Source organism: Piliocolobus tephrosceles, chromosome 11 (assembly GCF_002776525.5).
Source record: "Piliocolobus tephrosceles isolate RC106 chromosome 11, ASM277652v3, whole genome shotgun sequence".
Classification (NCBI taxonomy): Eukaryota; Metazoa; Chordata; class Mammalia; order Primates; family Cercopithecidae; genus Piliocolobus; species Piliocolobus tephrosceles.
Window position 1 is genome coordinate 19113746 of NC_045444.1, and position 12174 is coordinate 19125919.

Below are 12174 nucleotides of genomic sequence, written 5' to 3' on the forward strand. Positions count from 1 at the left end.
AAAAAAAAAAAAAAAACCATGGTGCACATACACAATAGAATACTATTCAGTGATTTTAAAAAAAGAATGAAATCCTGTGATTTGGGACACATACATGAACAGAGAGGATATAATGTTAAGTGAATAAGCCAGGCACAGAAGAACGAATACCACATGCTCTCACTCATAACAGGTATCTGAAGAAGTTGATATCATAGAAGTGGAGAGTAGAATAGTAGTTACCAGAGGCTGGGGAAGTGGTGGGGGACAGGGGGAAATGTGAAGAAGTCGGTTAATTGGTACAAAGTTACAGTTAAATACAAGAAATAAGTTCTGCTGTTTTATTGCACAGTAGGGTGACTATAGTTAACAATACTGTATTGTTTATTCCAAAATAGCTAGAAGAGAGGATTTTGAATATTCTTACCACAAAGAAATGACAAGTGTTTTATTGGGGGAACCCACCCCCAATATTTCAGCGTAGGTTCTTTCTATTTTCCATAAGTATTGGCCAGCTGAGAAATAAAGAGAGACAGTACAGAGAGAGGAATTTTACAGCTGGGCCACCAGGGGTGACATCACATATTGGTAGGACCGAGATACCCACCTGAGTCTCAGACCAGCAAGTTTTTATTAAGGGTTTCAACAGGGGAGAGGGTGTAAGAACAGGGGATAGGTACAAAGATCACATGCTTCCAAGGGCAAAAAGCAGAACTACTAATAAGGGTCTAACTAAGATCACAAGGCAGAGGGCAAAAGCAAAACTACTGATAAGGGTCTATGTTCAGTGGTGCACGTATTGTCTTGATAAACATCTTAAATAACAGAAAACAGGGTTCGAGAGCAGAGAACTGGTCTGACCACAAATTTACCAGGGCGGAGTTTTCCCCACCCTAGTAAGCCTGAGGGTACTGCAGAAGACCAGGACGTGTCTCAGTCCTTATCTCAACCGCATAAGATGGACATTCCCAGAGCTGCCATTTATAAACCTCCCCACAGGAATGCATTCCTTTCCCAGGGTATTAATATTCCTTGCTAGGAAAATAATGTAGCGATATCTCTCGTACTTGCACATCCATTTATAGGCTCTCTGCAAAAAGAAAAATGTGGCTCTTTTTGCCCAACCCCGCAGGCAGTCAGACCTTATGGTTGTCTTCCCTTGTTCCCTAAAAATCGCTGTTACTGTGTTCTTTTTCAAGGTGCACTGATTTCATATTGTTCATACACACATTTTACAATCAATTTGTACAGTTAACACAATTATCACAGTGGTCCTCAGGTGACGTACATCCTCAGCTTATGAAGATAACAGGATTAAGAGATTAAAGACAGGCATAAGAAATTATAAAAGTATTATTTGGGAACTGATAAATGTCCATGAAATCTTCACAATTTATGTTCCTCTACTGCGGCTCCAGCCAGTCCCTCCATTCAGGGTCCCTGACTTCCTGCACAGTGTTTGAGGTGATGGATATGCTCATTACCCTGATTTGATTAGTACACAATATATACTTGTATGACAACATTACACTGTACTCATAAATATGTACAATTCTTATGGTCAATTAAAAGCAAAAGTTCAGGCTGCACATGGTGGCTCACACCTATAATCTCAGCACTTTGGAAGGCTGAGGTAGGAGAATCACTTGAGCCTAGGAGTTCAAGGCCAGCCTGGGCAACATAGTGAGATCCCATCTCTATAAAAAGAAAATAGTAAAAATGGCTGGGTACAGTGGCTCAAGTCTGTAACCTTAGCACTTTGGGAAGCCGAAGCAGGTGGATTTCTTGAGCCCAGGAGTTTGAGTCCAGTCTAGGTAACATGGCAAAACCCTGTCTCTACAAAAAATAGCAAAATTCGCTGGATGTGGTGATGCATGCTTATGGTCTGAGCCACTTGGGAGGCTGAGCCCAGGAGTTCGAGGCTCAGTGACATGTGATCGTGCCACTGCACTCCAGCTGGGGTGACAGAGTGACACCTGTCTAAAAAAAAAAGGAAAGATTAGCCAGGCTTGGTGGCATGTGCCTGCCGTCTCAGCTACTTGAGAGGCTGAGGTTGCAGTGAGCTGAGATTGCACTGCACTCCAGCCTCAGTGACAGAGGTAGACCCTGTCTCAAAAAACAGAAGTTAAAAAAAAAAAAAAAAAAAAGAGCGTGGCACTGACTTAAAGTAGTCCAATAGAACAGACAGAGAGTTCAGAAGCAGACCTGTCCATATAAGGAAACTTGAGTTTTGATAGAGACAGCAAGGCAGATCAGTGGGAAAAGACGGAATAGTTAATAAACCTCTCATACAAGGATGAGAAGTTATCCTTGTATCCCAAGAGGAAAAATAAAATTGGATCCCAATAGCACTCCCTACTCAAAAATCAATTTCTGGTAGACTAAATACTGTTCTGTAAAACACAAATACATAAAACATTTAGAATATTATGTAGGAAAGTAGCTTTAAAATTCCAAAGTAGGGAGGTCTTCTTAAATAAATACAAAAGAATTATGAACCGTAAAGGAAACACAAAGAATATGAACCACAAAGGAAAAGATGGATACATTTGACTCCATTAATATTAAGGACTTCTGTTTAACAAAGAAAGAAAATACAGAATGAGGCCAGGTGCAGTGGCTCACGCCTGTAATCCCAGCACTTTGGGAGGCCGAGGTGGTGGATCATGAGGTCAGGAGAGTGAGACCATCCTGGCTAACACAGTGAAACACCGTCTCTACTAAAAAAAATAGAAAAAAATTAGCCAGGCGCAGTGGTGGGCACCTGTAGTCCAAGCTACGCAGGAGGCTGAGGCAGGAGAATGGCGTGAACCCAGGAGGCGGAGCTTGCAGTGAGCCGAGATCGCGCCACTGCACTCCAGCCTGGGCGACAGAGCAAGAGTCCATCTCAAAAAAAAAAAAAAAAAAAAAAAAAGAAAAGAAAATACAGAGTGAGAAAAGACAAGCTACAGACTAGGAAAATAAATTTGCACCTAGACAAGCAATATGGATTATTGTGCAGAACAGACTTTACAATCCCTCCCTTGAATCAGTAAGAAAAGACTAAAAACTTAATAGCAAACTACACATACACATACACAGATAGGAACAGGTCTGTCATAGAAGAGGGAAGAGGAGTGAGCAAAACACATAGGATAAATTTCAACCTCATTAGTATTTTGAAAAATGCAAATCAAAATCATGAGACACTATTTCACACATACCAGATGGGCACACATTTTGAAGTTAGACAATATTCAAATGTTGACAAGGATTCTGAGCAACAGGAACTCATTTTCATTGCTGGCAAGACTGCAAATTGGTTCAACTTTGGAAAATTATTTTGCATTACCTAAAAGGTTTGAACAAATACACACCCTACAGCGCAGTAACTCTGCTCCTGGGATGTACTTTAGGGCGGTGGTCCCTAGACCAGCAGCATCAGTATCACGGGAACTTGTTAGAAATGCAAATTCTCCAGCTGCTAGACTTACTGAGCCAGAGACTCTAGGGCTGGGGCCCAGCAACCTGGGTTTCAGCAAGCCCTTCAGGTGACTGATGCACATCCAAGTGTGAGAAATGTTTGCACACATGGACACCAGGAGACATGAACAGCCATGTTCACAGCAGCACTTTAGAGAAATCACAGACTGGAAACTGATGTCCTTCAACAGTGGAAAGGATAACTATTTTTTATCAGAGAATAGTGAAAAGAAATGAACTACTATTATTACACTTATTGGCATGGTGTGTATGTATCACAAACGTAAAATTGAGTGGCAGAAGCATGTCACAGGGCATACATGCAGTACAATTTCATTATCTGAAGGTCAAAAGCAAGTAACTCAACAATAACCTGTTTAGGAATATGCACGTGTGTGGCACTCCCATAAAGAAAAGCAAGGGGCTGCTTTCCACACAACTCAGGAGAGTGAGTGTTTACCGGGAGGGAAAGGGAACGCACTTGGGCGGCAGGGGACCAGGTTTAAAGGCAGAGGGAATACTTCATTTTTTAAGATAGGTGGGAGGTACACTGCTGTTCATTTTACTATTTAAAAAAAATAGTTCAGGCCAGGCGCAGTGGCTCACGCCTGTAATCCTAGCACTTCGCAAGGCCGAGGCTGGTGGATCATTTGAGGTCAGGAGTTTGAGACCAGCCTGGCCAACATGGTGAAACCCTGTCTCTACCAAAAATACAAAAATTAGCCAGGCATGGTGGTGCATGCCTGTAATCCCAGCTACTCAGGAGGCTGAGGCAGGAGAATCACTTGAGCCTGGGAGGCAGAGGTTGTAGTGAGCCGACATGGCGCCACTGCACTCCAGCCTGGGTGACAGAGTGAGACTCTGTCTCAAAAATAAATAAATGAAATGAAATAAAAATAGTATATATTTCTATTGGCCGGGCGTGGTGGCTCAAGCCTGTAATCCCAGCACTTTGGGAGGCCGAGACGGGCGGATCATGAGGTCAGGAGTTCGAGACCATCCTGGCTAACACGGTGAAACCCCGTCTCTACTAAAAAATACAAAAAGCTAGCCGGGCGAGGTGGCGGGCGCCTCTAGTCCCAGCTACTCGGGAGACTGAGGCAGGAGAATGGCGTAAACCCGGGAGGCGGAGCTTGCAGTGAGTTGAGATCCGGCCACTGCACTCCAGCCCGGGCGACAGAGCAAGACTCTGTCACAAAAAAAAAAAAAAAAAAAGTACATATTTCTATCCTAATGTGGGACTAAAAGTTTCCATCACAGAAGATGCAGGATTGCATTGTCGAGTGGTCAACGCAAAGGCTGCAGCCAGCCGTCGAGCCTAAGGCCTGAGTCTGAGGGTCCATCTGGGAGCCGCCAGCTGGTCTGGCTTATGCAGACTGGCAGCAGCTTGCATCGTGATGGGGACAATTCTGGATCTTACAGCCGGGTTTGAAGGCATGAGTTTGGGAGGATGAGGGAACGCGGAGTCCCACTTCTGCCTCTCCACCCCGGGCCTCAGTGCGGCCTTCCCTTTTGCCACCTGACCTCGCCGGCCCCTTTGTGTCTCCTCTCCTCCCAGTAGGATAAGAGCTTTAGCCAGGGCCTGAGTGGAGGACAGAAGCCGATTTCCAATTTATGAGAAGCTTTATAACACTGCAGTTTTATTGTGTATGTCTTGTGTGTATCTTTATACGTATGTGTGGGTACACACACACAACAAAAAAAGGATATTTATGGTTGTGAGTGCCAATTTTTTAAAACTTTATTTCATTTACATGAGCATTTAGGAAAGTCATCTGTCTTTATAAAAAAAATCCTTTTAACAAAATTTCCCTAAAATAATGACAGATGGTCAGTAGGTCATTCAGTCACATGACAGAGATTTAGCCTCTCAGTGATCAAACCCACCACTCTGGCAGCTGTGTGGAAGGGGGTTTAGGGAAGGCCAGGCTGGAGGTGTGGCTGTGGGCAGATGCCCCCTGGGGCTGCTGCTCTCCAGGTACATGGTTGCTACTGTTTCTGGAGTCACAGGTGGGCAAGTGCTGCAGAAACACGATCGTGTTCATCACTCGTTTCTCACAGGGCCTACTGGCCTGCAGTAGTGGAAAGGATAAATTTCCTCTGTGCAGCCACAGCTGCATATAGTATGGGAAAGAGCTGCAAGTCTTCTGGAACTCAGGAAGGGTGCCCTCCTTTTGGGATCCACCCATCCTTCAAGACCGAATCCACAGGAGGTATTTATGCAAGGACGGGGGCTGACCCCACCGAGAAGGATTTAATGCATCCTCTCAACAAAAGACAGCCTTTTTCAATGACAGGAGGCTGGTCAGAGATCCTGCCATCTGGGCCCTTAGCAGATCTCAGTGTCTGAAACAAGCAGGCTTCTCAGGGAAACTTCAGCCAGGCATTATTTTTCACAGAAGGCTCACATTTGAAAGGAAGAGAATGGTATGTAAGTTCCAGGGGCACAGGGTTGGGTTCCAGGGTCAGGAGAAGCAGGGCACCCAGAAGAGCAAAAGGGACCGAACACTGCAGCCCAGTTATGTTCCCGACCCTCAGAGGGCTAGACCCTTCCCTGCTGCGGCTTTTAGCTCCCACCAGGCGGGAAGGTGCTGGGCAGGGAATAAGGACTGTCTGTTTATATTATCGCCAAACCTAGCTCTGAACACATTTCCTGATTTGGAGGGAGGATGGGAGGAGGTGCTTCCACTGCAGGACTTGATCTGGAAGGCTGCTTTGGACCTCCTGACTTATCCAGCCCGGGCGCCTTCGAAAACGCCAAGTTCTTACCAGGAATGATCAGCTGACTCAATCATAGGGTTCTGGACAGCTTAGGATCCTCCGACCCTCGATTTCTTGATTTCAGCAGGAAGATAGTGATTTGTTTTTCTAAGACCACCAGAGTGGACACAAAAGAACCAGCGAGTAGGCAAGGCTAAAAGCAAAACTGCAAATTTATTCTTTGGTCATCTAGCTTCAGGGACCGGAGCTGGGAGGGGGGGTGGAGTTTCTAATACAGTCCCGACAAGAGTGGGGGCTGAGAAAGCCCACCCCTGGCGCATCTGCTGGGAGCGACTTGTCTAGGAGTGGAAGGGCAATAGGCGGGGCACGGGCATGTCGGGGGAGAGGGGGCGCTCCGCAGGTGCCACCAGGTAAATCTTGGTCTCCTCGGATTGACATCACCTGGTGCACGCCTGATTAATCTGCACCTTCCCGGGCGTCAGCTGCATTCTCGCACACACGGGAAGAGTTGGTGGTGAAGAAGAACCCGGAAGTGCACCATCTTGCCTCTGTTCGTCCAAACAGTCCAACCTTTTATTGATAATAGTGATAAAGGGGCGCCGTGGTCTGTCTGGCTACTTCCTGCTGTTAAGGGCCGTCGTTAAGGTCGGGGCCCATGGTTGGTATTTGGACGTATGGATGAAGAATAAACATTTGTTGGAATATGGGCAAAACCCAGAAGGATGGTCCTGGCAAGGTTGGGGAGTATGAGATAGTTAAGAAAATTTAATAAGTTTGAGGCGAGTGGGGGAAAGCCAAACTGATTTCCACTGATTGCTTTCGGTAGGGGCCCTTTTTAGCTGGGAATGAGGAACGAGTGCACAAAGTAGTTGTTGGCCAGGCAGCAATTAAGGAGTGGAGTTTTTCGTGGAGTGGATGGCTTTCCCCTTACTCCTACTACAGAGATATTGGATGGAAGGCTAGGTCCAGAGAAGGACGGCAAAACAGAATAGGTAGCCTCGCTGTTGATTAAAAAATTAATTGTCTTACCCGCTACCAGGAGAGTTACCCGTGGCTCGGCGAGGGTGATGGGGGTCCCCGAGTCTCGGCACCTTCAGTTGTCGTCGTCCAGATGTAGGAGCTGGAAGGAGCTCCCAGGATCCTGGGAAAGGGGGTCACGTGGAGACGCAGCACCTGTTCTCAGGGTGGGGCAATCAGACTTCCAGTGTCCTCCCTGCTGGCAAGCAGGGCAGGGGGTTGCTGGTGGACGAAGGTTAGGACATTCACTGGCCTAATGTCCTGATGCCTTGCACTTATAGCAAGGCTGCGTTGGGGCTCGGGGACCCTGTGGACACCTGTTGGCATAGTGTCCTGCCTTGCTGCACTTATATAGCAGGCTCTTTTTGCAGCCTTGGAGTCTGTGGGGTGTGTGCTCTCTGGCCTGGGGTTACCACTGGGTTGTAAAGCTGCTGCTAGGAGCTGAACCTTCTGTTCAAGGCAAGCTTGCCGTCTCCTCTCTGGAGTTATAGACCTTAAAGGCTAATTTAACTAGGTCTTGTATTGGTGTCTGAGGACCATCCTCTACCTTTTGAAGTTTTTTACGAATGTCAGGAGCTGATTGAGAAATGAAATGAGACGCCAAAATGGTGGCCCCTGTGGGGGAGGCCGGATCTAACCGGGTATATTGGGTTAGAACCTCAGTCAGTCTAGGGTAGAGGCTAGGATAACCTGGAGGTCATGCCAAGCTAAATCACAGGCCTGACAAAGGTGTCTAAATTCCTCCATGTATATGGTAGGATTAACTGAGAAATCACCCAAACGCTTCTCAATTTTGGAAAGATCGGCCAATGAAAAAGGGACATGTACTCTGACTACCCCCTCTGCCCCAGCCACCTCTCGCAAAGGTGCTAACACTGTAGGAGGGTGTGGGCAGAGATAGGGGACTCAAGACAGCCAGTTGGGGGCCCCGAAGGAGGCACGGGACCGAGTGGATTACTAGTAGATAAGGAGGAGGAAGGAGGAATCTGGACGGGGGGAGGAGGAGGAGTCTGGACAGGAAGGGAGGGGGTGGAGAGAAGGAGGAGTAGGACGAGAGCTTAAGGCCCAAAAGCCTTGTACGTAATTAATTTCGGACCACTTGCCTAGCCGCTGGCAGAAATTGCTGAGGTCGATCATGCCACAGTGGAAAGGAAAATTAACCGCTTCCTCCTAAGGTCTTGTTCGAGCTGTAAGGTTTTTAAATTGGCTAGGAGGCACCCTAAGGGGGTGCTCTTTGGAAATTTGGACTGGGGGTTTCCCCTTTGTTTCCTCTTTACTTACACAATGGACACAATAGAAATGGAAGTGGATCTCTGCCTGGCTTCAAAGCGTCCTTTGGAACCAGCAGAGACAGACTGGAGGCTCATGGAGCCAAAGTGGAGATTACCTTCAGGCAGACGTCTCCGTCCTGAACGGGTCTCCAGAGCCACTTGGTGGCTCAAAATGGACCTCGGACCTGCACAGGATTTTGGCTGAGGGAGGTAAAGAGGAGACAAGGGCACTTACCCCAGAGAGGCCGCGAGAGTGAGGGAAGCGGGTCTCAGGTCCTGGTCTGTCTGCGGTGTGGAAGCAGGAGGAGGTTCCTCAATCCCTAGAGGCCTGAGGAGGGGTCTCCGCCCGGGTCTTCGGCACCAACTGATTTGTTTTTTCTAAGACAGCCAAGCAGGCACAAAAGAACCAGCGAGTAGGCAAGGCTAAAAGCAAAACTGCAAATTTATTCTTTGGTCATCTAGCTTCAGGGACCTGAGCTGGGGGGGGTGGTGGGTGGAGTTTCTAATACAGTCCCGACAAGAGTGGGGGCTGAGAAAGCCCACCCCCAGCGCATCTGCTGGGAGCGACTTTTCTAGGAGTGGAAGGGCAATAGGCGGGGCACGGGCATGTCGGGGGAGGGGGGGCGCTCCGCAGGTGCCACCAGGTAAATCTTGGTCTCCTCGGATTGACATCACCTGGTGCACGCCTGATTAATCTGCACCTTCCCGGGCGTCAGCTGCATTCTCGCACACACGGGAAGAGTTGGTGGTGAAGAAGAACCCGGAAGTGCACCATCTTGCCTCCGTTCGTCCAAACAGATAGTTCTTTTGTTACCCTTCTCTAAAAGAATGGAAAATGTAGGCCGGGCATGGTGGCTCAAGCCTGTAGTCCCAGCACTTTGGGAGGCCGAGAGGGGCGGATCACGAGGTCAGGAGATCGAGACCATCCTGGCTAACACGGTGAAACCCCGTCTCTACTAAAAAATACAAAAAACTAGCCGGGCGAGGTGGCGGGCGCCTGTAGCCCCAGCTACTCGGGAGACTGAGGCAGGAGAATGGCGTAAACCCGGGAGGCGGAGCTTGCAGTGAGCTGAGATCCGGCCACTGCACTCCAGTCTGGGCAACAGAGTGAGACTCTGCCTCAAAAAAGAAAAAAAAAAAAAGAATGGAAAATGTAATACTGCATTTCCATGGAGGCCTCTAAAGAAAGATCATTCTCCTTTAGAAGAGCATCCAAAAAATTACACGCAAAACAAATCTTCTTTTGGCAGGACACCATTTAATCAGCTGGAAGATATTTATGCCTGTGCTTATAATTCTATGGCTTGTCGTGGGAAGGGAGAAGAGGAAGTTAGGAATCAAATGCTCCCTCATTTATCAGAGGAATGATTGGAAGACTCTGGGAAAACATCCTAAATTGTTAGGTTTAATATTTAGCCATCTTAAGTTCACTAGAAACAACAGTTTTCTTGTTAATAAAAATAACCATAAAAATAGAATAATAACAAGTAAGGGCAGAGATCATGTCAAGTAACTGTGAGGATGTATTTGGTCCCTCCGTTAGTCAGACTGATGAAACAGTCCATAGAGCAGATGCCTTAGTAGGAATTCTATAAATTCCCACTGAGCACTGGAATTGGTGTTTTTTTCTCAGCTACCCTGATCTGCTTCCTTTTAAAGATCCATGTGCTCTTGAGCCGTCCAGCAATACACCTATCAAAATGTTACCTGTTAGGTGCAAAGGCCTGGCCCATGGCTGCTCAGAATCAAGAGGGTTTGGGGGAGGTGGGAGTAGGATGCTGGATGAAAAATTTACCCATAAAATACTGGCATGGGCTCCAAAATGATGCCCCCCAGCAGGCCTGGAAGCCAGTGCCACCCAAGGAGACCTACACTTCCCGAGGTTGAGCACGCTCAGCTTGTTAAACACCAGGACACACAGAACGAAGTATAAACCCACCGGGGTTCCTTTAGGATATTTCCATGCACCAAGATTTCTGAACAGAGTAAGCCAGAAAATGTCTCAATTCTTCCAGTGGCAAAATGAGGATAGGATATCTGCCTTTTATTTGCCACAGAACTCCTAAGATTCAGGACTGGTTTTCAGCAAAACTACACAATGGGTGAAGCATGTATTTGAAATCCTGCCATTTCAAACTAATCATCCAGTTTACTAATTGGTCAGGCCCACTCCTTGGACACCCCCACTTATAAGCCACCCCCCATTACACTTACTTAATATGGCAGAGCCTTCATGCTAGCTAATCTAACGAATCACCTCATGCCTGCACAGAGGAGGCCAGCTGTGACTGTCAGGACACATTGTGCTGCAGATGGGCAAGCCTCTCAATCTGCTAGATGGCACATTCTTGAGGGGCAGGGACTATGTTTTATTTACATTGCTCTTTAACCACCTAAACGATATACAATATATGACTAATTAATTGAGCATGCACATGAGTCTATAGAGAAGTATATTTCCTATAATTCCTTTTAGCTAAGCTAGGTGGCATTTCTGTTATGAAATAGTTCAGATTTCCAAATACGTGTATGTTGGAAAGTATACAGAATGGCAGTGATCACTGTGACTTCAACCAAACTTCAGAGCATGAAAATAGGTAACCACTCTAAGGGTTTTTATCTTAACCAGTGCTTCACTTCTCTTTTTTTTTTCTTTGAGATGGAGTCTTGCTCTGTTGCCCAGGCTGGAGTGCGGTGTCATGATCTCTGCTCACTGCAAGCTCCACCTCCAGGGATCATGCCATTCTCCCGCCTCAGCCTCCGGAGTAGCTGGGACTACAGGCACCCGCCACCGCGCCCGGCTATTTTTTTTTTTTTTTTTTGTATTTTTAGTAGAGACGGGGTTTCACCGTGTTATCCAGGATGGTCTCGATCTCCCAACCTCGTGATCCGCCTGCCTTGGCCTCCAAAGTGCTGGGATTACAGGCGTGTGCCACCGCACCCAGCCTCTTTTTTTTTTTTTTTTTTTTAAACAGACAAGGTCTCACTCTGTTGCCCAGGCTGGAGTGCAGTGAAGTGATCATGGCTCATCGTAACCTCTAAGTCTTGGCCTCAAGAGGTCCTTCCACCTCAGCTTCCTGAGTAGCTGGGACTACAGGTGTGCACCACCACACCCAGCTAATGTTTAAAATTTTTTTGTAGACAAGGAGACTTGTTCTGTTGCCCAGGTTGGTCTTGAACTCCTGGCCTCAAGCAATCCTCCCACCTCTGCCTCCCAAAGTGTTGGGATTACAGGTGTGAGCCACCACAAGCAGGCTGCCTTGCTTCTCTTTATAGTTTCACCACATAGGAATGTATTCCCAAACAATACACTATCAAGTTGAGGTTTTCTTGTTTTTGTTTTTTTTGAGACAGAGATTTCGCTCTGTTGCCCAGGCTGGAGTGTAGTGACTGAGTCACGGTTCACTGCAGCCTTGACCTGCTGGGCTCAAGTCATCCTCCTACCTCACTCAGCCTCCAAACGCCTGGGACTACAGGTGCACACCACTATGCCCAGCTAATTTCAAAATTTTTTCTAGAGATATTATTTCACCATGTTGGCCAGGCTGGTCTTGAACTCCTGGCCTCAAGCTGTCTGCCCACCTCGGCCTCCCAAAGTGTTGGGATTACAGGCATGAGCCACTGTTCCTGGCCTGCTATCAAGTTTAGCTTCTTTTTGATCTTGTAAGTGAAATCACAGTGTATGCATCCATCCTGATTTGTGTGGCACTTTGTATGTGTGACA